The sequence below is a fragment of the Peromyscus californicus genome, unplaced genomic scaffold (assembly GCF_007827085.1).
Source record: "Peromyscus californicus insignis strain IS unplaced genomic scaffold, ASM782708v3 Scaffold_6__1_contigs__length_162567912, whole genome shotgun sequence".
In the NCBI taxonomy this organism is placed as follows: domain Eukaryota; kingdom Metazoa; phylum Chordata; class Mammalia; order Rodentia; family Cricetidae; genus Peromyscus; species Peromyscus californicus.
Window position 1 is genome coordinate 135272328 of NW_026294584.1, and position 24744 is coordinate 135297071.

The window sequence follows — 24744 nt, forward strand, 5'->3', positions numbered from 1 at the left end:
AGCCTTAATAAAGAGTTTCCCCCATTTTGAGTGGAAGAGATGTTGGAGAATTAATTATAAATAAATAAATAAATAAATAAATAAATAAATAAATAAATAAATAAATAAATAAATAAATAAATAAATAAATAAATAAATAAATGAAATGAAAGAAAGACTGGAGAAGCAACTCAATAGTAGACCACGTGCTTAGCATGGCAGAGGCCCTGGGTTCCATTCCCGGAACTATAAAAGAAATAAGGAAATGAAAAGGTGGGGTGGAGTTGCAGAGACGGCTCATCCCTGGAGTGCATAATGCTCTCTACAGGACCTGAGCTGGGTTCACCTGTAAGTCTAACTTTCTCTTGTAGCTTCTGCTGCAACCTCTGCTCACGTGTATATACCCACACAGAGACACACACATGCCCATAATTTATAATAAAGTAGTTTAAAAAGAGGGGGGGAAAGAAAAGGAGAGGCGCCTCTTCCTTAAGGAGCCCATGCCACTGCTGGGCATGCACTGTCTTTATTAAAATACCTGTAATAAGATCTGGAGCTCTACTTCACACACACACACACACACACACACACACACACACACACACACACGCGCGCTCGCACACACACACTGAAAAGGAGGGGGGAAATCACTCAGGGTTGAAAGGGTCCTCCAGATACTCCACATTCCAATACCCTGACTTTAGGCAGAGAAAGCAGTATTATCTGATTTAAATGAGATAGTTAAAAAACCCAGAAGGGCAGAGTGAATTGTCAGAGGTCACCCAGCAGGTGGAGGCTCAATTTTTTCACTCTTGTGGAGAAAACAAGTCAGAAGAATGTAGAGAGAGCTGGGCATGGTGACACACAGCTGTAATCCAGGGATCAGAGGTAAATGCAAAGAGGACCTGAAATTCAATGTCATCCTCAACTACATAGCCGAATTTGAGGCCAGCCTAAGATACGTAAAAATGCCCCCCCCCCCAAAAAAAAAACCACATTGGAAGAGGCGGAAAAGTGGAAGGACCAATGTGTTCCAGGACATTAAAATCAAGCACATACCATGCAAATGCTGTACAGGGCAGAAGTCTACGGGACTAAGCGTATTTCCTCACTCTAGTTCTCCAGGAGAAGGTGAATCCAAAGGGTAGGTAGCCACTCCCTAGAAAGTGTCCGTGTGATGCTCTAAAGCTTTGGATGGTTGTTCATTTGTTTGTTTACCAAAAGTCACAGCAGAAGGGCAGCTTGTTCAAGCTGGCCTGAGTCTGGTGGGAAGTCTGGTGGGAAGGGACCGAGCCCTAGAAAGTCTCTTTTCCTGGCAGCGGCCCTGCTGGGCGGCAGGCTGAGTCCCTTGTAGCACTTTGTCATGGAAATGGGTGGTAGCATCTTCCCTCCTAGGATTCTCTCCTGAAAGCTGGCAATCATTTCATTAGATCATACGCTAAAAGTACTGTGCTGATATATTTGTAATCTAGGAAATAAAGCTCGCCTGAAGATCAGAGGACAGAACCAGCCACAGAGTTAGCCACAGAGGTCAGGCAGTGGTAGCACACACCTTTAATCCTAGCACTCCGGAGGCACAGGCAATGATCCATCTGGATTTCTGTGAATTCAAGGTCACACTGGACTACATGAGATTAATCCAGTCTAAAAGAGAAACAGAGCCAGGCAGTGGTGGCACACACCTTTAATTTCAGCACTTGGGATCACACACCTTTACTCCCAGCACTAGGAAGGTTGAGACTGGAAGTGATATGGCTGGACAGAGAAAGGAACGTAAGGCGGGAGGAGACGGTAACTCTCTCATTCAGGCTGAGGAGTTGGTGAGGTAAGAGGTGGTGGCTGGCTGCTCTGCTTCTCTGATCTTTCAGCTTTCACCCTGATATCTGGCTCCAGGTTTTTATTATAAGACCATTTAGGATTCGTGCAAAAAAGTACCTGTAGGTGGACTGGGAGAGATGGGAAACAGGAAGCATTTTGTCTCATTGAGGAGAAAAGATATTTCCTAGAAAAAGAAATCAGACACTTTAAAGGTCAAATATCTGGCCCAAGCCATAAGTTTCCAAGAAATTAGAAGAAGAATGAAATCACCTTGCATCTCAGCCTTGTGCCCTCCTCATCTTGTTTTTTTCTCTGCTTTGTTTCCTTGCTAAGGACTGGGCTCAGGTCTTGTGCATGCTGAACACAAGCTACACCTGAGCTGCACCCTAGCCCAGTGTTCTGTTCTTACAACTTCCTGATAAAGATGGAGGTGGGGGTAGAGGAGACTAGGAAATTCTCGTGCTTCCCTCTCCTATCTCCTGTCCACTTTCCTGCTGCATATGCCTCCGTGGTACCCTGCTTGCTCTACACCGCTTTGCATGCTGGGCAAGTGCTCCACCACTGATTTACCCCCTAATCCCTACATTCCTTTCTTGGCTTCTGGTGTTATCACAGACTTTAGCACTCAAGTTTCTTTCCTGATCAACTGAACTCCAGAGCTAAGTATATGGATTAAAATACTCAGGCTGACCCACGTACACAGGCTAATATATTGAATCTACTGTTTATCATGTCTTTTCATTGTTGTGTCAACTCAACTGGATACTCACTACTTCTTCAGATGTCTTTTGGTGACTTTACCATCTGACATTGAGACTACCATAACCCAGAGTCACAATACAGAGGCTGCACCAGGAAGGAAAAATAATTTATATCATATTACCTGTAGTACCATTTGGGAAGAGCTTTCTCTGGGTTTGGGCTTGGCAAGCCATGCCATGGAAAAGATCTTCTTTTCTGATTATAGAAGCTTTGAAAAAAAGGTCAAGGCAAGCTTTCTAAAGTGGGCCAATGTCATCACAGAGACACAGGGATTCTGGGGGTAGAGAATACAGAAGGGAAGAGTGAGATGGGATGTATCTCAATAGTACAGGATGTGTTTAGCATACACAAAGCCTTGGGTTTGATCCCCAGTGCAAGTGGATACACATAAATATAAATAGAGGTGGAGTTTTTCTGTCCTGACCGCCCGGTCCCAAATAAGCACACAAAAGCTTATATTAATTACAAAATGCTGGGCCAACAGCTCAGGCTTCTTATTAACTAGTTCTTACTTTTAAATTAACCCATTTCTACTAAATGTATTGCCACATGGCCCATGGCTTTACCAGTCCTCTGGCATCTTGCTTCTTGGGTAGCTCGCTCACATCTCTCCCATCTCTGCCCTCCTTCATCCAAGTCTTCAGTTTGATTTTTGTCCCACCTAAGTTTATCCTGCCTTGCTATAGGCCAAACAGCTTTATTATTAACCAATGAGAGTAATACATATTCACAGTATACAGAAGGATCATCCCACAATACATGAATGTGCACATGTGTGCATACAAACATGCACAGGCACCCCCACCCCCAAAAAATAATCCCTAAAGTAAGAAGAAGGGTAAAAAAAGAAGGTGATGGAATACATATGATGTGAAAGCAGAAAGAAAACTAGGAAGGAAGAATAAGAGAGGAGCAATAAGTGATGAGGAGAGTCAGTGTGGGAGAGGGTGGAATAAGAACAAACATAATGAACCGTATGTGTGTGTGTGTGTGTGTGTGTGTGTGTGTGTGTGTGTGTGTGTGTGTGTGTGTGTAGCATAATAGAGCTCATCACTTGGTATACTAAACTCTAAAAAAATTAATTATTTTAAAAAGGAGGAGAAGGATAATGGATAACACTGTCTGGTCTATAGAGCAAGTTCCAGGACAGCCAAGGATACCTAGAGAAACTCAGCCCCCCCCCAAAAAAAAGGATGAAAAGGATGCCCAATAACCTATAGGTAGGGTAGCAGCAATGCCTAATACAGAACGATTCTTTTTTTTTTTTTTTTTTTTTTGGTTTTTCGAGACAGGGTTTCTCTGTGTAGCTTTGCGCCTTTTCCTGGAACTCACTTGGTAGCCCAGGCTAGCCTCGAACTCACAGAGATCCGCCTGGCTCTGCCTCCCGAGTGCTGGGATTAAAGGCGTGCGCCACCACCGCCCGGCTAGAACGATTCTTTTAAAAGATATATATTTTAGATTTATTTTACTTTATGTATGTGAATGTTTTGCCTGCATGTATATACACCATGTGTGTAACTCAGAGGTCACAGGAGGGCAACCTGGAGTTACAGGTGGTTGTTACCCACCATGTGGATGCTGGGAATTGAACTGGGGTCCCCTGGAAGAACAACAGGGCCATCTCTCCAGTCCCTGTAGAGCGATTAGTATTCTACTCCATAGAGATACACTAAGCACCAGGCGAGGGATGTAGCTCAGTTGGTCGAGTGGTAACCTAGCATTCACGAAGCCCTGGCTCAGTTCCTAGCACTACACAAAACTAACCTGCAATCCCCGCACTCCAGAGGTGGAAGTTGGAGAATCAGACATCTAAGGTCATCCTAGGCTACATAGTGAATTTGAAGCCAGCCTGGGCGACGTAGCAAGAGCCTGTCTCAAACCCCCGTCACCTAAAATAAACTAAATAAGTAAGTAAATAAGTAACTGTGCTAGAGTGCTATTCGTCTTGGCAAAGCTTCTTTTTTTTTTTCTCTCAACTCATGCAAATCATTTACAGAGAAGCAAAAGATTTCATTGGTTCATTTTACAGATAAAGGAAATGGGCTCAAAGATATTAAATACTTGATGTTGTATAGGCAACTCATGAGTCTTGAGTTAAAAAAAAATCTGGGCCAGGCGGTGGTGGTGCACGCCTTTAATCCCAGCACTCGGGAGGCAGAGCCAGGCGGATCTCTGTGAGTTCGAGGCCAGCCTGGTCTACAAAGTGAGTTCCAGGAAAGACACAAAACTACACTGAGAAACCCTGTCTCGAGAGAAAAAAAAAATCTGGTGCTAGAGATGAGGAATCAAATTCAGGGCTTGTAATGCTAGCTAAACACCACTGAACTGCATCCTTTGCCCCATATGTATCTTACATGGGACTTCAACTCAGAAGCTCTAACTTCAGGTCCTATACACATTTCGTTTTTGTAGTTCTGGGGATGGAACCCAGGACCTTGCAAATGCTTTTACTCTGAGCTGTAACCCAAGCCCTGAGGTCCAGCGTCTTTTTATTATCCTTTGCACTAGCTGCTTCCAGGAAATGGAAGTTCCCCTGGAGAAATAAATTCACCCTGGAAACTCTGAGCTCTCTTTCAACACATCTGCAACTCATTCAGACATGCTCTACTCCTCACCCTTCCTCTCCCCGTCCTCATCAGTGCCACCTGCTCTGTCCTTTAGTGAGGACATCTTTATTTCCATCCGTGTTTTCCTGGGTCCATTATCTGCAAGTAATTCTACAGAGTTTGCCTCTACAGGATCGTTTCCAGGAGCAGGGAGAAACCCTGACTGAATTAACAGTTCTCGTTGTGCTATTGCAAGGGTCTCAGAATGTCACCCAGGCTAGTCTCTCAATTCCTGGACTGAAATAATCCTTCTGCCTGGCCCCACCCCCCAGCAGCTGGCACCATAGTCATGCTTCACCACACCAGGACTGAACCGTCCTTCCTGGCTTCTTCTCTTCCTTTCCGGTATGGTCAGGTCATTCCATCTGGATGATGGAATAAATAGCAGGACCTCTGCTGAAGCCCTGTGGCTCTGACCTTACACAGGTTTGCATAATAGATAGGAAAAGTGATGAGTGTTTACCATCTCCATGGATGAATATGTGCAAGAGTAACAGGTCTAGTGGTGCAGACCAGTAATCCCAGATAGTAAGGAGGCTAAAACAAAAGAATCTCAAGTTCAAGGTCTGTCTGGGCTACAGACTGAGTTCAAAGGCAGCCTCAGCAAACTTAGCAAGACCCTATCTCAATGTTTTTCTTAAATGAAGAAAAAGACTAAAGCCAGAGGATTTGCCTAGCATGTGTGGGCCCTATATTCAATCCCCAACATTGAAAATAAAGTGCAAGATTAAGTCATAAAGAGTTAAAGGATGCTGAGCATAATGGCAGTTTATTGATCCTAGTACTCAAGAAGAAAGGCAAGCAGACTTCTGTGAGTTCGAAGCCAGTCGAGTTTATTTAGTTCCAAACAGGACTACATAGTGAGTCCTTGTCTCAAAAACAAAAGGGGATGCCGGGCGGTGGTGGCGCACGCCTTTAATCCCAGCACTCGGGAGGCAGAGCCAGGCGGATCTCTGTGAGTTCGAGGCCAGCCTGGGCTACCAAGTGAGTTCCAGGACAGGCGCAAAGCTACACAGAGAAACCCTGTCTCGAAAAAACAAAAAACAAAAAACAAAACAAAAACAAAAAAAAAAAAAAAAAAAAACCAAAAAAAAACAAAAGGGGGCTGGAGAGATGGCTCAGAGGTTAAGAGCACCGACTGCTCTTCCAGAGGTCCTGAGTTCAATTCCCAGCAACCACATGGTGGCTCACAACCATCTGTAATGAGATCTGGTGCCCTTCTCTGTATACATAATAAATAAATAAATCTTTAAAAAAAAAAAGTGCTCGCTTCGGCAGCACATATACTAAAATTGGAACGATACAGAGAAGATTAGCATGGCCCCTGCGCAAGGATGACACGCAAATTCGTGAAGCGTTCCATATTAAGAAAAAAAATTAAAAAAATAAATAAATAAAAATAAAAAAGATTAAAAAAAAAGACAACAAGACAAACAAAAAAACCAAATAAATAAATCCATACTTTGTTGTTGTTGTTGTTGTTGTTTTTCAAGACAGGGTTTCTCTGTGTGGCTCTGGCTGTCCTGGAACTTACTCTGTAGACCAGGCTGGCTTCGAACATCTGCCTGCCTCTGCCTCCTGAATGCTGGGATTAAAGGCAGGTGCCACCACTGCCTGGCATGAATCTGTACTTTTAGAAAAAGGAACAAAAGAAACCAGACAAAGGAAGTTACAGAAAAGAAGAAAGGGTGATAATGTTATGCTCACATCAAAATAAACTTCATGGGCTAGGGGAAATCCTCAGCAATTCACATACTAAGAGATCATGACTTTATCATACCCCCGGCCCAGTTTTCAGCACAGTATTCAGGGAATGGTAAGGAGGTATTCCCAGAGCAGAAGTATGTGCTTGGAAGTTTTCCACTGAGCAATCCTTTGCTTGGACATACTTCCTTTTCCAGTCCAAAGTGAGAATGCACCCTACACACCCATTATTTTTTAGACAGGATTTTATGTAGCCCAAGCTGACCCCTAACTCCCTGTGTACATGAAGATGACCTAGACATCTGATCCGCCTGCTTTCCCCTCCCCAGTGCTAAGATTGCAGGTATGTTCCGCCATGCCCGGTTTGTGCTCACTGTGTAGCAGGCTGGCTCAAGGTCTCCCTGCCTCAGCCTCTGGCATGCTAGGGTTATAGGTTTGGGCCACTGCCAGGCTTGTTTGCTAGTCTGTGCTCTACGGATCAAACTCTGAGCCTACACATGACAAGAATTTTACCACTGAGCCACATGCCCACGTTTTCTCTTCTGGCTGACCAAGTTTGACCCAAGTATGCCACCATGGCTGGTTATGTGCTGTTTGGATCAACTTTGTGCACTTCTGCTTCCAAATCATGACAACCATGCTTTTTGCCTTCCACCAGTAAAAGGGATTCCCCAGCAATTCACCAGACACTTATGGGGGTGCGGTACAGTTTTATTTGCTTAGGCTTTCCATAGAATAATATCAATTTTTTTCCTCCACTGAAGTTTGCCTTGTTGGTAGGAAGCCCAGAGGATATAGGTAAAAAGCATTTCTTCCTCCTTCCCCACTACCCACCCTCATCTTTTTACGGTTGGGTATTGACACCAAGTTTTTAGGTTATGCATGGCAAGCAGCTCTGCCCCTGAGCTACACTCCTAGCCCCCAGAAAAGTCATTTTGATTTCTCTTTTTTATTTTTATACTACAATTGAAAGTTTATCTTTTCACCTAGGACAGAAAAACTCTTGATTTCTCTTTAGCTGATGCCGAAATGTAAGTCAGAAGAGCTTCCCCTGAAGCTCTACTTCTGTTTCTCTGATCATTAACCCCTACCTCAGGAGCTGCAGGTGATAGCCAGTGAGGAGCACATGCCTAGCATGCTTGAAGCCCTGGGTCCCATCCTGGTGTATGTGTGTGTGTGGCAGGGCTGGGAGGTGATGGGAGTTCTAAACCCTACTTGAAAGACACTCCCTTACCTTTCTCCAGAAAGACATTCTCCTGCCTGCATCCTGCAGTCTGACGCCACAGATAATGGTGGGGAATCAGGAAGCTGAAACTAAGGAGAGGCAACTCTAAGCAGAATCTTGCACGCTCCCGAGTCATATCTACCATCGAGCTCTGCGGTTCACCGTTCCCCTAAGCACTTCCCAGCCACCAGTGAGGACTTGACACTTTTTTCTTGCCCTGCAAGGACCTATTTCACAGGTTTAGTTCTCACAAGTTTGCACATCACATGAGTTTGCACTCCCCCTTAGGGAGCAGCACAGACCCTGGACCCAGAAGCAACTCCTTGGCACACTTCAGCTCTCTGGCACCACCTTCTGCATCACTGAGGATGTTCCCAGAATTTTCAGAATAGGCTGTAGGGCACTGGGCCTCTGGTGTTTCCTATCTCCATTCTTTCATCTTGAAGAAAGAAACTCTTTAAGGGCCCTCACACATACTAGGCAAATCTTCTGTCACCTGAGCACATCTTCTGTTTGTTCCGGTTTGGTTTTGTTTGAGACAAGATCTTTCCCTTAACCCCTGCTGGTCTGGAACTCACTATGTAGCTTTCTGTGGAGTTCAACGCTCATCGATCCTCCTGCCTCAGCTTTCCAAAGGCTGCAGTTATGGGCATGGCTTCTGACCTTGTTTTCTACTTCCTGTGACCTGCATGCCCCTTTAGCATCCAACTGAAAAATCATTCAATAAACATTCTTCATTCTTACATCTTACTTCCCTCTCCCCCCTCGAGACAGACAGCCCTGGCTGTCCTGGAACTCACTCTGTAGACCAGGCTGGCCTTGAACTCAGAGACCCGCCTGCCTCTGCCTCCCGAGTGCTGAGATTAGAGAGGTGTGCCACCACTGCCCAGCACCAATACACATTCTGTAATAATGGAAACTATGCTTCGTCTCTATTCACATGAGTCCCTGTCTCCTCACAGTTTACCCATCTAATGCCTTCCCCCAGTAAAGCAGAAATGGTCCAGATAGAAGCTGTAGCTCAGTCGCTAAGCACTTGTGTTCAAAGATCTGGACTCAAATTCCAGAATGGAAAGGAGGAGGAAAAAGGAGAAGAGGAAGGGGAGGATAGGGAGGAGAGGAGGAAGAAGAAGACAGAAAGGAAGAAAATGAATAAGGAAAGGAACCCATCTATACTCCATTCCTGCTTTTCTTTTTCTGACTTTCACATTGTTCCTCAAACACAATTGCACCCACTCTTCTGCCAGGATCTTGTAGGCACCTTGGACAAACAGCCCCCTCACTGCTACATGAACCTACCTTCTGCTTTGCTGGGGATGGACAAAGGTCCTAAAACCCAGTACATGTGCCAAGGGCCACAAAACAGCACCAACGCTCAAGCCCTGGACAGACTTTCTGAAAACCTTCTTTGTCTAGGTCCACTGGTCCGGGCTGTAAAGCCAGTAAGAGAGCCCAGCTGTGCCGCTCAACGCTCAATCAGAGCAGCATCTCAGCGGCGGGGCTCGATTTCCAGACAGCGAAGCTGGGCACTGATGCAAGTCGGAGCGGCTGGTTTAGGGTTTCTCAGCCACGTTATCTAAGGACTGGCGGCTTGGGATTTGATCAGGGCTGGTTTGGGAGAGAGGCAGACGCCGGCTTCGCCCCAGAACAGACTGCTCTTTGAGCCCTGCCGCCACCAGGGCTGGGGATGGAAGAAAGAAAACAAAAATCCCCACTGTATGCGGTTTTCTGGAATTTAGTTTGGCCCTGGAGAGGGAAAATTAGAGAACAACATTGGTCTCCGACTCCCTACGCCCTCTGCAGGCAGTAAACCCCACTAAAGCCTTGTCAAGGCGGGGAAGAGAAAGGGTAAGACAAAATTTCCCACCCTGTCAACACAGTTGGAGGCTCCCGTTTCATTCCTAGGGGAAGAGTAAGATGCCGAGTGAAAAAGTCAGGATTGACAGAGTGTGTGCTGTTGCTTTGAAATACAGGGATGGAATTTAGGACCTCTTACATGCCAGGCAAGAGCTGTATCTCTGAGCCACACCCCAGCCCTGGAAGTCCACTGTAAAGTCAGTTTGAAAGTCCCCATTGAAACCGGACATCGTCATCTGGCGAAGGTTTGAAGAAATGAGGTGGCTTTAGCTATCACTTTGTTCCCTCATCCCCAAGCTGCATACACAGTGGGGGCGGAGGGGGGGTGATGGCAGTGGAGGCTGGTCTGTGTGTGTTGAGGATAAGCAGAGGCCTCCCAGAGAAAGTGGAGGGCCGAGTTCATCTTAGCACTTGTTACCTTGGAGCTCCCCAAACATTCTTCTGTCTTGAGGCTTCGGCTATTCCTCCAGGAGTCTTACGCTCCGAGGGCTGTCATGGCAGGCTAAAGAGAGATGTGTATCATGGGGCCTTGTATTCTATCATCCTGTGTTTTTAAAAAGAAAATAGGGCCGGGCGGTGGTGGCTCACGCCTTTAATCCCAGCACTCGGGAGGCAGAGCCAGGCGGATCTCTGTGAGTTCGAGGCCAGCCTGGACTACCAAGTGAGTTCCAGGAAAGGCACAAAGCTACACAGAGAAACCCTGTCTCGAAAAACCAAAAAAAAAAAAAAAAAAAAAAAAAAAAAAGAAAAAAAAAAAAGAAAATAGGGCTTGGGAATTTAGTTCAGTGGTAGAAAGCTTAAGGCCCTGGGTTCTGTCCTGAGAGAAAGAGAGAGAGAGAGAGAGAGAGAGAGAGAGAGAGAGAGAGAGAGAGAGAGAGAGAGAGAGAGAGAGGAAGCCAGTCATGGTGGTGTGAACCTTTACTCCCAGCACTTGGGAGACAGAGGCAGGCTGATCTTTGTGAGTTCGAGGCCAGCCTGGTCTATTGCTCTAATCTTAAACGGTCTTTCAATAAAACACCTGGGGCCAGATATTGGAGTAAATGCTGAAAGATCAGAGAGACAAAGGAACAATCCACTGCCATGTCTCACCTCGCCAACTCCAGGAATCCTCTGACTGAATGTCTCTGGGCCCTCAGCAGAAAGGCTTCCTTAGCTGAAAAGCTTCAGGCAAAAAGGGACTAAAACCAAAAGGCCTCTAGCCAAAAGGGCCCCAGTTCCTATCTCCTTGCACCTTATATACCTTTCTCCGCCCAGCCATATTACTTTCTTCCTAGTGCTGGGATTAAAGGCGTGTGTGCTTCCCTAATACTGGTGGCAGAGCCATGAGATCTCAAGGGCTGGGATTAAAGGTATGTAACTCCTAAGTACTGAGATTAAGGTGTGTGCTACCACTGCCTGGCTCTGTTTCTCTCCTAGACTTAGTCAATTTTATGTAGTCCAGGCTGGCTTTGAACTCACAGAGATCCAGACAGCTCTCTGCCTCCCGAGTGCTAGAATTAAAGGCCTGTGCCACCACTGCGTGGCCTCTGTGTTTAATCTAGTGGCTTGTTCTGTTCTCTCATCTTCAGGCGAAGTTTATTAGGGTACACAATATATCTCTATACTGGTCTACAAAGTAAGTTCCAGGACAGCCAGAGCTGTTACTCAGAGAAACCCTGTCTCAAAAAACCAACAACAAAAACAAAAACAAAAAACAGAATCTTTCTGTGTATTCCTAACAGACCTGGTACTTAACACTTGCTATATAGCCCACACTGGCCTCAAACTTGCAGAAATCCTCCAGCCTCAGCCTCCCCATAACAGAGATTATAGGTGTGTGCCTCTCTTTCTGACTTCTTCAAAGGATGTAAAGTGATCTCAGAAATCTCTGCATTACTTTTCTCACATGGGTTGCCTGCCTGTTTGCTCTGCATTTCAGAATGGCGCTGATATCCTGGCACTCAGGTTGAGCACTGTCTTAGCCTTCCCTTAAATGCCATGCTATCCTTAAGGGAGACTGCTGCGGCTTTGAAAACCTCTTAGGAAGCTGGGCATGGTAGTACATACCCATAATCCCACCATTCCATAGGCTGGGTCAAGAGAATCACCCACTTGAGTCTAGCCTGGGGGTACATAGTGAGACAAAAAAACCCTGACTTTTTGGAAAAGAAATCATAGCATCAGCAAGCAGAGTCAAAGCATGAAAACCCCTGGGGAGAGAATGTGAGTAACTTACTGCTTGAACTGGAATGCTCCTCAAAAGTCCAGTGCTGGGACTTTGGAGATGAGGCCTACTGGAGTGTATTCAGGTCACTGAGATGTGTCATGGAAAGGGTCACTGGTTGCTCTTTTTTTGAGTCCTGTTCTTCTGTTTTGCTTTGTTTTGTTTTGAGACAATGTCATGTAGCCCCAGATGGTCTCAAACCCACCATGTAGCTGAGGCTGGACTTGGACTCTGACCCTGCTGCCTCTACCTCCTAAGTACTGGGATTACAGGTGTGTGCCACCATGCCCAGCTGACATGAGTTACCACCATGATGTCCTGCCTTGCCACAGATCCAAAGCAGTAAGACCAAGTGACAATAGACCCAAATCTCCAAAACAGTGACCCCAACTAAACTTCTTTCTTTGTAAGTTGATTGCTTCAGACATTTGTTATAGTAACAGAAAGCTGACTAGTTCACGTGCTCTCGCACGTGTGTGATGGTCCAGTGGATAAAAGCACTTGTTTCTCAAGTCTAGTGACTTGAATTGAATCTGTAGAACCCACAGTCCATAGACGCGACCCCGACAAGTTGTTCTCTGACATCCACACGTGCACACGCACACCTGCACTCTCTTACACAGATATATCATACAGAGAGAAAGAAGGCGGGGGCCTAAGAGGAGTAGGCAAAGAAGAATATTTGTTTTTAGATCCAAGGTTATGATGGATCTTACAGAGGATCCAAGTTCAGTCCCCAGCACCTACACGGTGGCTCACAATCATCTGAATTCCAGTGCCAGACCTCTTCTGGCCTCTGAGGGCACCGGACATATGTGAGAATATGCATACATGCAGGCAAACACTCACACACATAAAAAGTAAATCTTATTTTAAATGTCCCAGGTAAAAATTCCCAGGAACACCAACACTAGAAAAGGTGTAAATAGCAAGGAGTGTGGAGGTACAAGAGATGCTGAGGTGAGACCAGGGAGCAGTCTAGGGTGCAGGAAGAGTCAGAGTCCGTGTCCATACCCAGATGACGCAGGCAGCAGTCCCGAGGAGTCAGTGCTTGGGCAAAGAGGACTAGAGACCAGGAGAGACGCACCTGCATTGGAGAAGGGGTGGGGGGTCCGAGAGACAACCGGGCAGGCTGCCTTTGGCGGAACCACAGAACTTTCACAGATGAGAACAAAATATGCTTCAGGAAACAAGAAGAGAACACATAGCAAAGGAAGAATCTCACATGTTGTTTTTGAAGGAAAGGGTTTATTGCTTTGACATAAACTAAGAAAGAGAACATGCTGGCACAGAGAACAGAGCTCTTTCCCGCTGAAACTATCAGGGGCTCGTCTGGGAAGTCACAGAGCAGACGCAGGGCTAGAGGGGCCAACACGCTAATCTAAGTCAAAGAGCTCCAGACAGATCAGTCTAGACATATCACGGAGCCTGAAGCCAAATGAAATCTTATTAAAGCTTATGTGATGATATGACATTCAGCTCATTCAGATTCTGGGTCCTGCATTTAATATTTAATTGTCTCTCCAAACGTCAAGGCAAGGTTGACAATTAAAAGGCTCTAAGGCAGTCAGCATTCTCATATTAAAGTTGTACTAACTTAAGATTAGCATTTCAATTGTTAAGTGCTGAGGTGATTGGTGGATATGACAATGAGAAGTTAAAAGGGAAACAATATCACAAAGCCAACATAAGGCCAACAGGAAACACTGGGCATGCAAATCACTGCGGCTAACTGTGTCAGAAGGAAGTCACAGACTCAGGGATAATGGGCAAAATGTCTACTGGACTACTGTATTATTTACTACAACTGGATACAAATATATAATTATCTAAAAGATAGAGACAAACGAGCTGAATTATCAAGCATAATAAAATATATATTTAGCCAAACCAAAAAAAAATTTTAGGAGCTGGGCATGATGGCGCATACCTTTAATCCCAGCACCCAGGAGGCAGAAGCAGGAGGATCTTTGTGAGTTCGAGGCCAGCCTGGTCTACAAAACAAGTTCCAGGACAGCCAGGACTCTGTTACACAGAGAAACCCTGTCTCAAAAAAAAAAAAAAAAATTAGTCATCAATATGAAATTCCTGTATCGTAATAACCTAGTATCTGGTTTTAACTAATATGTGGATAAAATACAACTCTGTGTGTGTGTGTGTGTGTGTGTGTGTGTGTGTGTGTGTGTGTGTGTGTGTGTGTTGTTGCTGGAGATGAGCTCAGAGCCTCTTGGATGCTAGACAGTGCTGTACCACAGCCCAGCAACACTTCTTTTTTTCCAAAGGAGTATCTAGCAGTTGAGAGAGAGAGAGAGAGAGAGAGAGAGAGAGAGAGAGAGAGAGAGACCATGCCAGCCAAGATGCAAAGAAGACAAGACGTCAAGAAAGTCACCAAATAGAAACAATCATAGATGCCACTTGAAGGTCAAGCTCCCTGAAGGCCACTGAAGCAAAAACCTTTGTGTTTCTCAGATCAGTCTTACTCCATATACCCTTACATGCCACTTTAAATGTGCTTATTATGGTCTGGTCATCCCAAGGCACAGTGTACCATCTCTAAATGAGGAACAGTCTAGCCACAACCACTTGGCTATGCTGTGACGTCACTAGGATATCAGGTGATTAAGTAACGGCTCCTGACGTCCAGGGTGGATTCACAGTTGCTGTGTATAGGGCTAATTTGAAACTAAGCCACCAGCCTAGTCAGAAGTGGAGAGTTTCACATGTTTTCATATGGAGATCTAACACTCTTTTAAAAATATTTTCACGCCGGGCAGTAGTGGCGCATGCCTTTAATCCCAGCACTCGGGAGGCAGAGGCAGGCAGATCTCTGTGAGTTCGAGGCCAGCCTGGGCTACCAAGTGAGTCCCAGGAAAAGGCGCAAAGCTACACAGAGAAACCCTGTCTCAAAAAAACCAAAAACAAAAAAATTTTCTTTGCAGCATCTCCTTTCAAATGGCAGCCAGATCCTCCCTCCATCATTATCCTTTCTCCTGGGCCCCTCATCTTGCCTCATCTGGACCCCTTTTGGTTCTGTGCCCTCCACTCAATGGGGCAGATGAAGCCAACGGTGACCTACTGCAATCCCAGACAGATTTCACTGGCTACCAATTCAACTCAATAGAGTCTGCATCAAGACCTGTGGCTCAGTAGTAGAACACTTGCCTAGCATGTGCAAGGCCCCGGTTCTCAGTCCCAGAATCAAGACACACACACACACACACACACACACACACACACACACACACACACACACACGCACGCGCGCACACACACACGCGCGCGCACACACACACACACACACACACACACACAGAGAGCTACAAACACTCACTCATTCACTCTTCTCCATCATATCAAAGGCCATGTTTCTTTCAGTAGACAGCTTGATCTATTCTCTAGGAGATATGGGCATTGACTCCTTTAGATCACTAACTCATCTACTCTGTCTCTATCAGCACTGATCTCATTTGTTCCAGTTTTTGTTTGTTTTGTTTTTTTTCAAGACAGGGTTTCTCTGTGTAGCCCTGGCTGCCCTGGAACTCACTCTGTAGTCCAGGCTGGACTCAAACTCACAGAGATGGGCCTGCTTCTGCCTCCCAAGTGCTAGAATTAAAGGCATGCGTCACCTCTGCCTAGCTCCATTATCTTTCATAGCAATAGTTCCTCTTATTCTTCTATCTTGAAATTCCTTTCTCTGGCCTTTTCATTTCAAGCTACAAATGAGACTCTGTCTTCCGAAGCCTAAAATTGGAAGGGGGTCCCAAGCAGGACTATCATCTCCATAAAGGCGGGGTACACACACCACCTCCTTGCATGTGGCTGAGTTTTCAATAGCCTTCTTGTAGCCTCCATGGCATTTCCCTTAGCCCCAACTTCCAAACACATTGTAAAGTCACAATCCACCTCTTTAGACTCTGGGTTTTTTTTTCTGATGCTGAAAAATCAAAGGCAGGACCTCAACATGTGTTAGCTAAATGTTCTCCTACCACATTACTGGCCCACCTCCCCTTTAGGAATTCTGACTGGAGATTCAAATGTAGCGTTCTGGTTTCCTGCTTGGAAATTGCCTCTGCCTGCAACACCTGCATTTTCATCACTGGTCCAGGGATGTGCTGGCTAATTTTATGTCAGCTTGACACAGGCTAGAGCCATCTGAGAAGAGGGAACCCCAGCTGAGAAAATGCCTCTATAAGATTGGGCTGGAGGCTTTTTTCTTAATTAGTGATTGATGTGGGAGGGCCCATCCCATTATGGGTGATGTCACCCCTGGGTTGGTGGTCCTGGGTTCCATAAGAAAGGAGACTGAGCAAGCCATGAGGAACAAGCCAGTAAACAGCACTCCTCCATGGCCTCTGCGTTAGTTCCTATCTCAAGGTTCCTGTCATGTTTTGGGTTCCTGTCCTGCCTTGCTTCAGTGATGGACTATGAGTGGAAGTGTAAGCCAATAAATCTTTTTCTTCTCAACTTGCTTTTGGTCATCACAGTAATAGTGAGCCAAACGAAGACAAGGGATCCCTTTGTGGGACAGGGAAAAAGAAAGTGGAAGTGGTGGGGACCGGGGCAGGACAGTAGCTCCATCAACACCTTCCCCTACCTCTTTTCTCCAGGTACCCCAGAAAAGTGGAAGGACTTATTCACTATGTCTCTCAAGTTGAATGTGAACATGCACTCATGGAAAAGACAGCCCCTCATCTTGTTTCTCCCTTTCTTTTAAGAAATCAAGCCAGGCAGTGGTGGCGCACACCTTTAATTCCAGCACTCGGAAGGAAGAGACAGGCAGAGCTCTGAGTTGGAGGCCAGCCTGGTCTACAGAGTGAGTTACAGGGCAGCCAGGACTACACAGAGAAACTCTTGTCTTGAAACCCACCCCCAAATATACATAAAATAAAATAAATAAATCTTCTTTAAAAATCTATATAAAGGAAACAGAGCTACTTTGTGCAAAGTATGTTCAAAGATCCCAGTTTTTCAGCCAGTGAGATGGCTTGGTTGATAAAGAAGACACTTGTCATTAAGCCTGATAACCCAAGTTGAATCCCTCAAACCCACATGGTAAAATAACAAAGCAAGCTGTCCTCTGACCTCCATGCACACAAAATTGAATATATGCCCATACATAAATGCAAACACATATAAATACATGTAATAAAATTTTAAACCTCGATTTTTTTTTATCCAAATGTTCATAGTAATCCTATCACCTGTTGCCTGACCACATCCTCCCAACATAACCTGCAACCCCCATTAAGATTGTGCCAACAGGCTTTAGAATCACAGTGCACAGGGCTTCTGTCATAAAAGTCTCTTCCTGCCAGGCGGTGGTGGCGCATGCCTTTAATCCCAGCACTTGAGAGGCAGAGGCAGGTGGATCTCTGTGAGTTCGTGGCCAGCCTGGTCTACAGAGCGAGTTCCAGGAAAGGCGCCAAAGCTACACGGAGAAACCCTGTCCCCAAAAACAAAAACAAAAAAAGTCTCTTCCTGGCATGACTTCACCTACACCTACACACATGTGACTCCATGTTTCTAGGTGTGGGTAGTCCAGAGGGCCCTACCCTCTAAGTTGATAGGGTCCATTGCCTTCTGGAAGTTTCAAGTGGAGTTTCTCATCTCTATCTTTGCTTCTGGCTTCTTAAATTCCTATAAAATATGATAAATTGAGTGACCTTGTTTGGGATGCTGTAAAGACTGGGGAGCAATGGGGGGATCCACTGAACTTTGACAGTATTACATCAACATTTTAGATTTATTATTAATAATAATTGTGTGTGTGTGTGTGTATGCTACAAGATTCCTTCTCACTGCCACCTACCCACCAAGGGAGTCTGTCTCACAAAAGCTCACAACTGGTTCTGAGGGTCGTGGGCTTGCCCTGAGGGTGGGACTACAGTCTGTTATCAGAGGGTACCCATCTTACTTCCCCTCTCCCCTACCCAGGAACCTTCTTTTCTGTACACTGAGAGCCTGTCTTTTTCTCTGCACTTCTCAGGTATTGTATCACTCACTCCATTTGTGAGGCTCTCTGTCTCTTCAAAACAAGCCTGAGCTATCAGCCAAGCATTTATAATTAATAATGAGTCTCTATGTGGTTATCTGGGAATTGGCTGGCAGGACAGAAAAGTCCACCTACAAATGACATGCATTATGGAGTAATGTAGATCCACATAAAACCTGAGAAAGCTTTACAAAAAGGTTCCAAAGACACAAAAATGAAGAGTCAAAAGTGAATTCCAGGTAACTGCCTTCTCTTGGGTAGGCTCAGTGCTAGCAACAAACAGACGCACAGCTCCTTCAAGAAGTGGCTTTCTGGCTTGGTGGTAGCAGCAAACACAGCTCTTTTAAGAGGCCCTGCTACCAAACACTTAAATGGGGTTTATAAGCAGCGGGTGGCACACTACTTGGTGGCAGCGTGGACCCAAAACCTTCCCAGAGTTGAGGCAGTAAACATGGCTCCCCAGTACTTCTGCCATGAGAGTAGGCTCTCAGGGAACCAAGGGGGGAGGAGCCAGCTACCAGCATGCCATGAGCTAAGTTGTACAGCAGTTTAAGTTCAGATCATGATGACAAAAAAGATTACAGATACACAGTAAAGACAGACGTAGATGGAAAAAAAAACCTCTAAATGGGTTATAGTGTGTTTAAAAATATATATAGACATGGGAGAGAAAAGAAAAAGGATATATACAGCTATAAAATAAAAAATAGTTTAAAAATAATAAAGTAAAGCCCTTAAAATGGAATAAAATGTGTATGTAAATATGGGAAATACACAGAGTCTGGATCCTGTATGTTACTGTCTTTAAATTTTTTGACTGCTGATAAAGGAGCAATAGCTGCTAAGAGACACTGAAAGCTGCTAGATTAAACCAACCTATATATTTTTAAAATATCATAACTTCAAAATGGAAGTCAAAAGGTGTGTTGCTTTGGGGGAGAGGTTATGCTTTTATTTCCACAGAAAATGAGAGCCTATGGATTCATTTCAGATTGATAGGATCAGGTTTGATCAGGGAACACTCCCTGAAAATTCTGGCTACAGGCATTAAAAAAAAAACTGGAAAAACTACAAAACATGTAACGTATACTTTATCTGCTCAAACATAAAATAAAAAAAAAATCATCTTTGGCTAACTTGTGTACACCACACAGTCTATAGTTGTATTAATACAGAAATATATGTTACCTTAAAAGTTTATGTATTTTCAGTACAAGGAGACCAAACACCAATGGAAACAAATGGCCCAGGTGATCCAGCATCTCAAAATGCCTCTGTTGCAGTTTCCTCAAAATTCTACATCCAGAACAGCTTCAAGGCTGCTGGCTCAGTTGGTACAGCCTCACAAACTTCTCCAACCAAGACTTAACAATTATCCTGATTTTCTCAAGATACCCCCAAAGATGCCAGCACCCCCAGACAAAAGGAAGCAGTCTAGAAAAAACAACACCCACATTCCCAAAAGATAGATTATGGATGTTTGTTATTATTTAAGAGGGGTTGGTTATAAGTTCTTATTCGTCATAGTAAAAAAAAAGCCAAACAAAAGAGTTAAATTCAAAGATCTCTTTCTAAAGGAAAAAAGGGGGATATGACATAGAAATGATGAATTTACTTTAATCCCAAAAACAACTATTAATCTCAAAATAGTTTACATTGGTATGGATTTTGGTTTATTTATTTATTTATTTATTTATTTATTTTGGTTTTTCGAGACAGGGTTTCTCTGTGTAGCTTTGCGCCTTTCCTGGAACTCACTTGGTAGTCCAGGCTGGCCTCGAACTCACAGAGATCCGCCTGGCTCTGCTTCCCGAGTGCTGGGATTAAAGGCGTGAGCCACCACCACCCGGCGGATTTTGGTTTATTAATACAAATTTAAAGTTAATTTTGTTATGCTGTATGTATGTTTCTTTCTTTCTTTATTTTTTTGGGAGGGGACTTTTTGAGACAGGGTTTCTCTGTGTAGCTTTGGAGCCTGTCCTAGAACTCTGTAGTCCAGGCTGGCCTCGAACTCACAGAGATCTGCCTGGCTCTGCCTCTCAAGTGTTGGGATTAAAGGCGTGTGCCACCAATGCCTGGCCATATGTATGTTTCTACTCTTGTTTGGGGTATTATGCTTATGTAACTTATTTTAAAATGTAATGTATAATTAAAAAATACAGATTAGTGGTTAGTCATCTATAATAAACTTGTAGTCATATTAGGTATGTTTTCAAGGTTAAACAGATATATTTAGATAGATAGTCTTCAAATACTTCAAAGACTTACAGAACATGGCATTTAATATGTTTAGTAACCTAAGGCTTCTATGACAGTGAGACACATCTGCTCCTGACAGCACGTTTCTTCAAAAGAAGATGATGGGCATCAAAGTACTTCCATATGGAATTTGCTTTCTTTATGGCAAAAACTAGCCATTTGGGCAAAGAAACTGCCCTTGTCTCAATTTCTGACAGTATACTATCCAAACTGGACCAGTATGAGACACACACACACACACACACACACACACACACACACACACAACAACAACAACAACAAAACGGCTGCTAAACTTGGCCAAGACAAGGTAGGACAGTCCTTTGAAATTCCCTGCTTCTCAGAAATGTCTGTCAGATGTACTAGGCCTGTAAGCCAGAGTTAGATGCCCCAACACTAGAAGAACTTTGGGTGACTATCCAAGCAGCCAGATGTCCCTGTCGCTAGGTACCATTATACTCTTCTGGGGTCTTTGATGGAGTTAAAGACTAAATAATGAGACCTAAAGTTTTCCTTAATTATGATAAGGTAAATTAGGTATAAAACTTTTAGACTCATAAAGATAAGAGAGATAATATTTTCTTTAATTTGCCAAATACAAATCAACTGGATATTGTAACTGTAATTCTTACTTGATAAGTGTTTTTATTGTATATAATTTTACTATGTCAAACTTAAAACCTTCCTTTTTTTTTTTTTTTTTTTTTTTGGTTTTTCAAGACAGGGTTTCTCTGTGTAGCTTTGCGCCTTTCCTGGAACTCACTCTGTAGCCCAGGCTGGCCTCGAACTCACAGAGATCCACCTGCCTCTGCCTCCCGAGTGCTGGGATTAAAGGCATGCGCCACCACCGCCCAGCTTAAAACCTTCCTTTTTAATTAGCAAAAAAAGGAGAAATGCTATGGAACAATCTTTGTACACTGTAAATATGTATTACTCTCATTGGTTAATAAAAGAACTGACTGGCCAACAACTGGACAGGCAGAGGTTAGGCAGGACTTGCAGACAAAAAGAGAGTGCAAAGAAGACACGTGGCAGGCTGTAGATGAGAAATATGGGTTAATTTAAAATGTAAGAGCTAGTTAATAACAAGCCTGAGTTATCAGCTTAGAATTTATAATTAATAATAAGTCTCTGTGTGGTTATTTGGGAATAGGCTGGTGGGACAGAAAAGTCCACCTATAGCTAATTACTGCGGCTTCAGGAAATTATCACCATTTAGCCAAAATGGAATAGCTTTTCAAAATGGAGTGGCCATGGCTAATAGAATGTAAGGAACAGCACATAAAGTTGTCTTCTGGCCTTCACATGTACACACATGTGCACATGCACACACACACACATATACAAAAACACACAAAAATTCATAAACTTTTCATAATTCAATGAAGTGGATTTCATACAATTTTTTATATCACTTACTCTTCTGCTATGCTTGTAGTCCCCCTCCCCCACACCGTTCTCCAGGCCTCCACATGTGCTGTCCCTCTATTTCTAACACTCAGACCCTCTCTTGTGAATTTGCTTTTAAGATTCAGCTCAAGTGGGGAGGGGGTGGTAGCATACGCCTTTAATCCCAGCACTTGGGAGGCAGAGGCAGGTGGATCTCTGTGAGTTCGAGGCCAGCCTGGTCTACAGAGTGAGTTCCAGGACAGCCAGGCTGTTACACAGAGAAACCCTGTCTTGAAACTGCTCCCCACTCCCCAAATCAGCTCAAATAGAGCATCTTAAATTTCTGCTGTTTGTACCTTGCACACTACTTTTCTCCTCAGATTAATTTTCCCTGTATTTACATTCCCACTAAACTTTTGAGTACAAACACTGTGACACTGTGTGTGTGTGTGTGTGTGTGTGTGTGTGTGTGTGTGTGTGTGTGTGTGTGTTCATCAGAGCTGTTTACTGGAGCACATGTGAGAGTCTGTTTATAGGAAGGGCACCTTGGTACAATACTGGAAGAAAAGGCTCTTTTGTTTCAAAACAAAAGGCCTTTTATTTTCTTGGTTAGGTTTATTCCAATTTGTTTAGTTTTTAAGGCTACTGTGTATTTGGTGCATATGTGTTTAAAATTGTAATGTCCTCTTGACAGCTTGTTCCTTTATTTATTTATTTATCTGTCATATTCTAGAGTAGCAATGCCTAGTTTGATTTGCTTAGGATACCTTTTCCAACCTTTTATCCTAAGACAGTAGCTACCTTTGATGGTGAGAAGTCTTTTGGAAGCAGCAAATAGATGGATTCTGTTTTTAAATCCAGTTTGCCAGTCGGTGTCTTATGATTGGAAACCATCAATATTTAGAAGTATCATTGAAAGGTGTGTATTAATTATTGTCATTTTGTTGATTCTGTAGTGTTTGGTGTTTTCCAAATTCTTACTTGTTTAGCTATCATTGTAGCATCTAAAGCCTCTTAGATGTGCTCACCATGCTCTTCAGTCCAAAGAATCCCTTCCAGTATCTTCTAGGATCTGGTCTAGTGGCCATAAATTCCTTAGCCTGCTTTTATTAGAGAATGTTCTTTTTCTATCATTCTTAACAGATAGTTTTCCTGGGTATACTTGTTAGGTTCAAAGCAGGCCCTAAAACTGGCAGTGTGACAATGTCCTAAACAGAAGGACTCTGAGCAGGTAAACAGAAGGACTATTATTGGGTAAATAGAAGCCTAAACTCAGCATTCCTCAGCAGTCTCCCAAGGAAGGTTTCTGTTCACCAGGAAAACCCACCACCTCCTTTATCTCCTTATCCACCCACTCCCAACTACCTAGAGTAAGGGCACCTACTTCCCGATTAATTAATCCTAACAGCCAGCATCGAAGACTCCCATCCTGCTGACTGTAGAACCTTCTCGCTTTCCTGCCAAGCTCCCGTCCTCTGCTCTTGGAGGCAGATTGGCAGTTTGTTCCCCCAATAAACTTTGCTCTCTACCCACTGAGTGGTCCATTTTGGTGGTTTCACTGAACCCTTACTTACAATACTAATCTGGGTTGGCAATTATTGTCTTTCCAAACCTGAAGTCTATTTTCCCATGTTCCGGTTTTTATTTAGTTTCTGTTGTGAAATGAGCTGTTATTCAGGTGGGGCTGTCTTTATATGTGACTTGTCCTTGGTTGGAACCTCCAGCTCACCCCTACATGATCCAGAAAGGCCCATTCCTGTCCCTCTCTCCAAACCCTGCCCACTCAGAGAATCTCCGAACAAAGGGAAGGCACCAAAAAGCCCAGTTCCACGTACTTGGCTACTGCGGCTTCCTTCCCTGAAGTTGTGTCTGCCCAAGGCCCTGCCTAAAGTGCACAGCTTTTGACCATACTTGGGCACAAACCCAGTTTGTGGTGAACACATCATCACCCCTGGTCTACAACCTATATAATCTCCCTGCTTTAGTTTGAGGATGTCGCTTCTCTGGCCCCAATCTCCGAGAATGGAGAACCTGCCCAGGAGTTGCTTTGCTCAAATAAACCTGTTGTTACACTTTTTCAATCCGGCTTGAATTACTGTGTTGGCAGAGAAACCTATTGTTGGGACAGAAAATCTATTATCTGCATCAGGGGACAGAAAATCTATTATCTTGGTGCTAAAACCTGGGAGGAGTTGAGCTCTCCCACCCAGTGGACCGGGTCCTCTGGCCACATGGGGGGCTGCTCCTCTCCCTTTATCTTTCTTTCTGCCAGACATGATTGACTTTCGACTCAGGGTAAGTCATGCATTTCCTTGCCACCGCCTAAAGCGGTACCGAGTACCACCCTTGGGATCCCCTGCCAAGTCATGGCTGTGCTAGGCAAGTCCAATCCCTTTTCGGAGCAGAGACAGTTTCTGTTCAGGGTGGGGACGGAGGTGTCTTTGTGTTAGATGTCCTTCCCAAGGGCTACCCCACCACCCCACTGCTCAACCCCAGGCTATTTAGTGGGACACCTCCCCCTGGTCTTTGGTCTCTGGCACAGGCTTGGAAATGGACAATGATGGGTCTAAACTCAGTCATCCCTGTGGTGTCTGCTGTGAAATTTATCCAAATTGGGGCTATCTCACACCATATGCCCCAAAACAAATGGTTTGAGTTCACTTATGTCCAGGATTTTTGAGTTCTGCACTCCTGCCCCTCCCTCTGTAGCCAGTGTTCGGTGGCACAGGTTTTGTTGGGCAGGGTTGTAACAGCTGAAAGGGTATACAGCGCTGGTTGCTGGCGCTAGTTACCGAGGTGCTGGTTTGGTTGGTGGCAGAAAGGTCACAGTCACAACAGAACCCAGTGGTACCTTTTAGAGCTTTATTAGGAGAAGGAGAGAGAGACAGAGACAGAGACAGAGAGGCAGAGACAGAGACACACACACAGAGAGACCAAGAGAGATGCAGAG

The 24744-nt window shown here is 44.4% G+C and overlaps 1 non-coding gene across 1 annotated transcript; it reads left to right on the forward strand.

Annotated features, from left to right (window-relative positions):
• The first annotated feature begins 6427 nt into the window (after nucleotides 1-6427).
• LOC128100262 (U6 spliceosomal RNA) lies at nucleotides 6428-6534 on the forward strand. Its single transcript, XR_008214763.1, has one exon. It is a non-coding gene; the product is annotated as a U6 spliceosomal RNA (small nuclear RNA).
• The last annotated feature ends 18210 nt before the right edge of the window (nucleotides 6535-24744 follow it).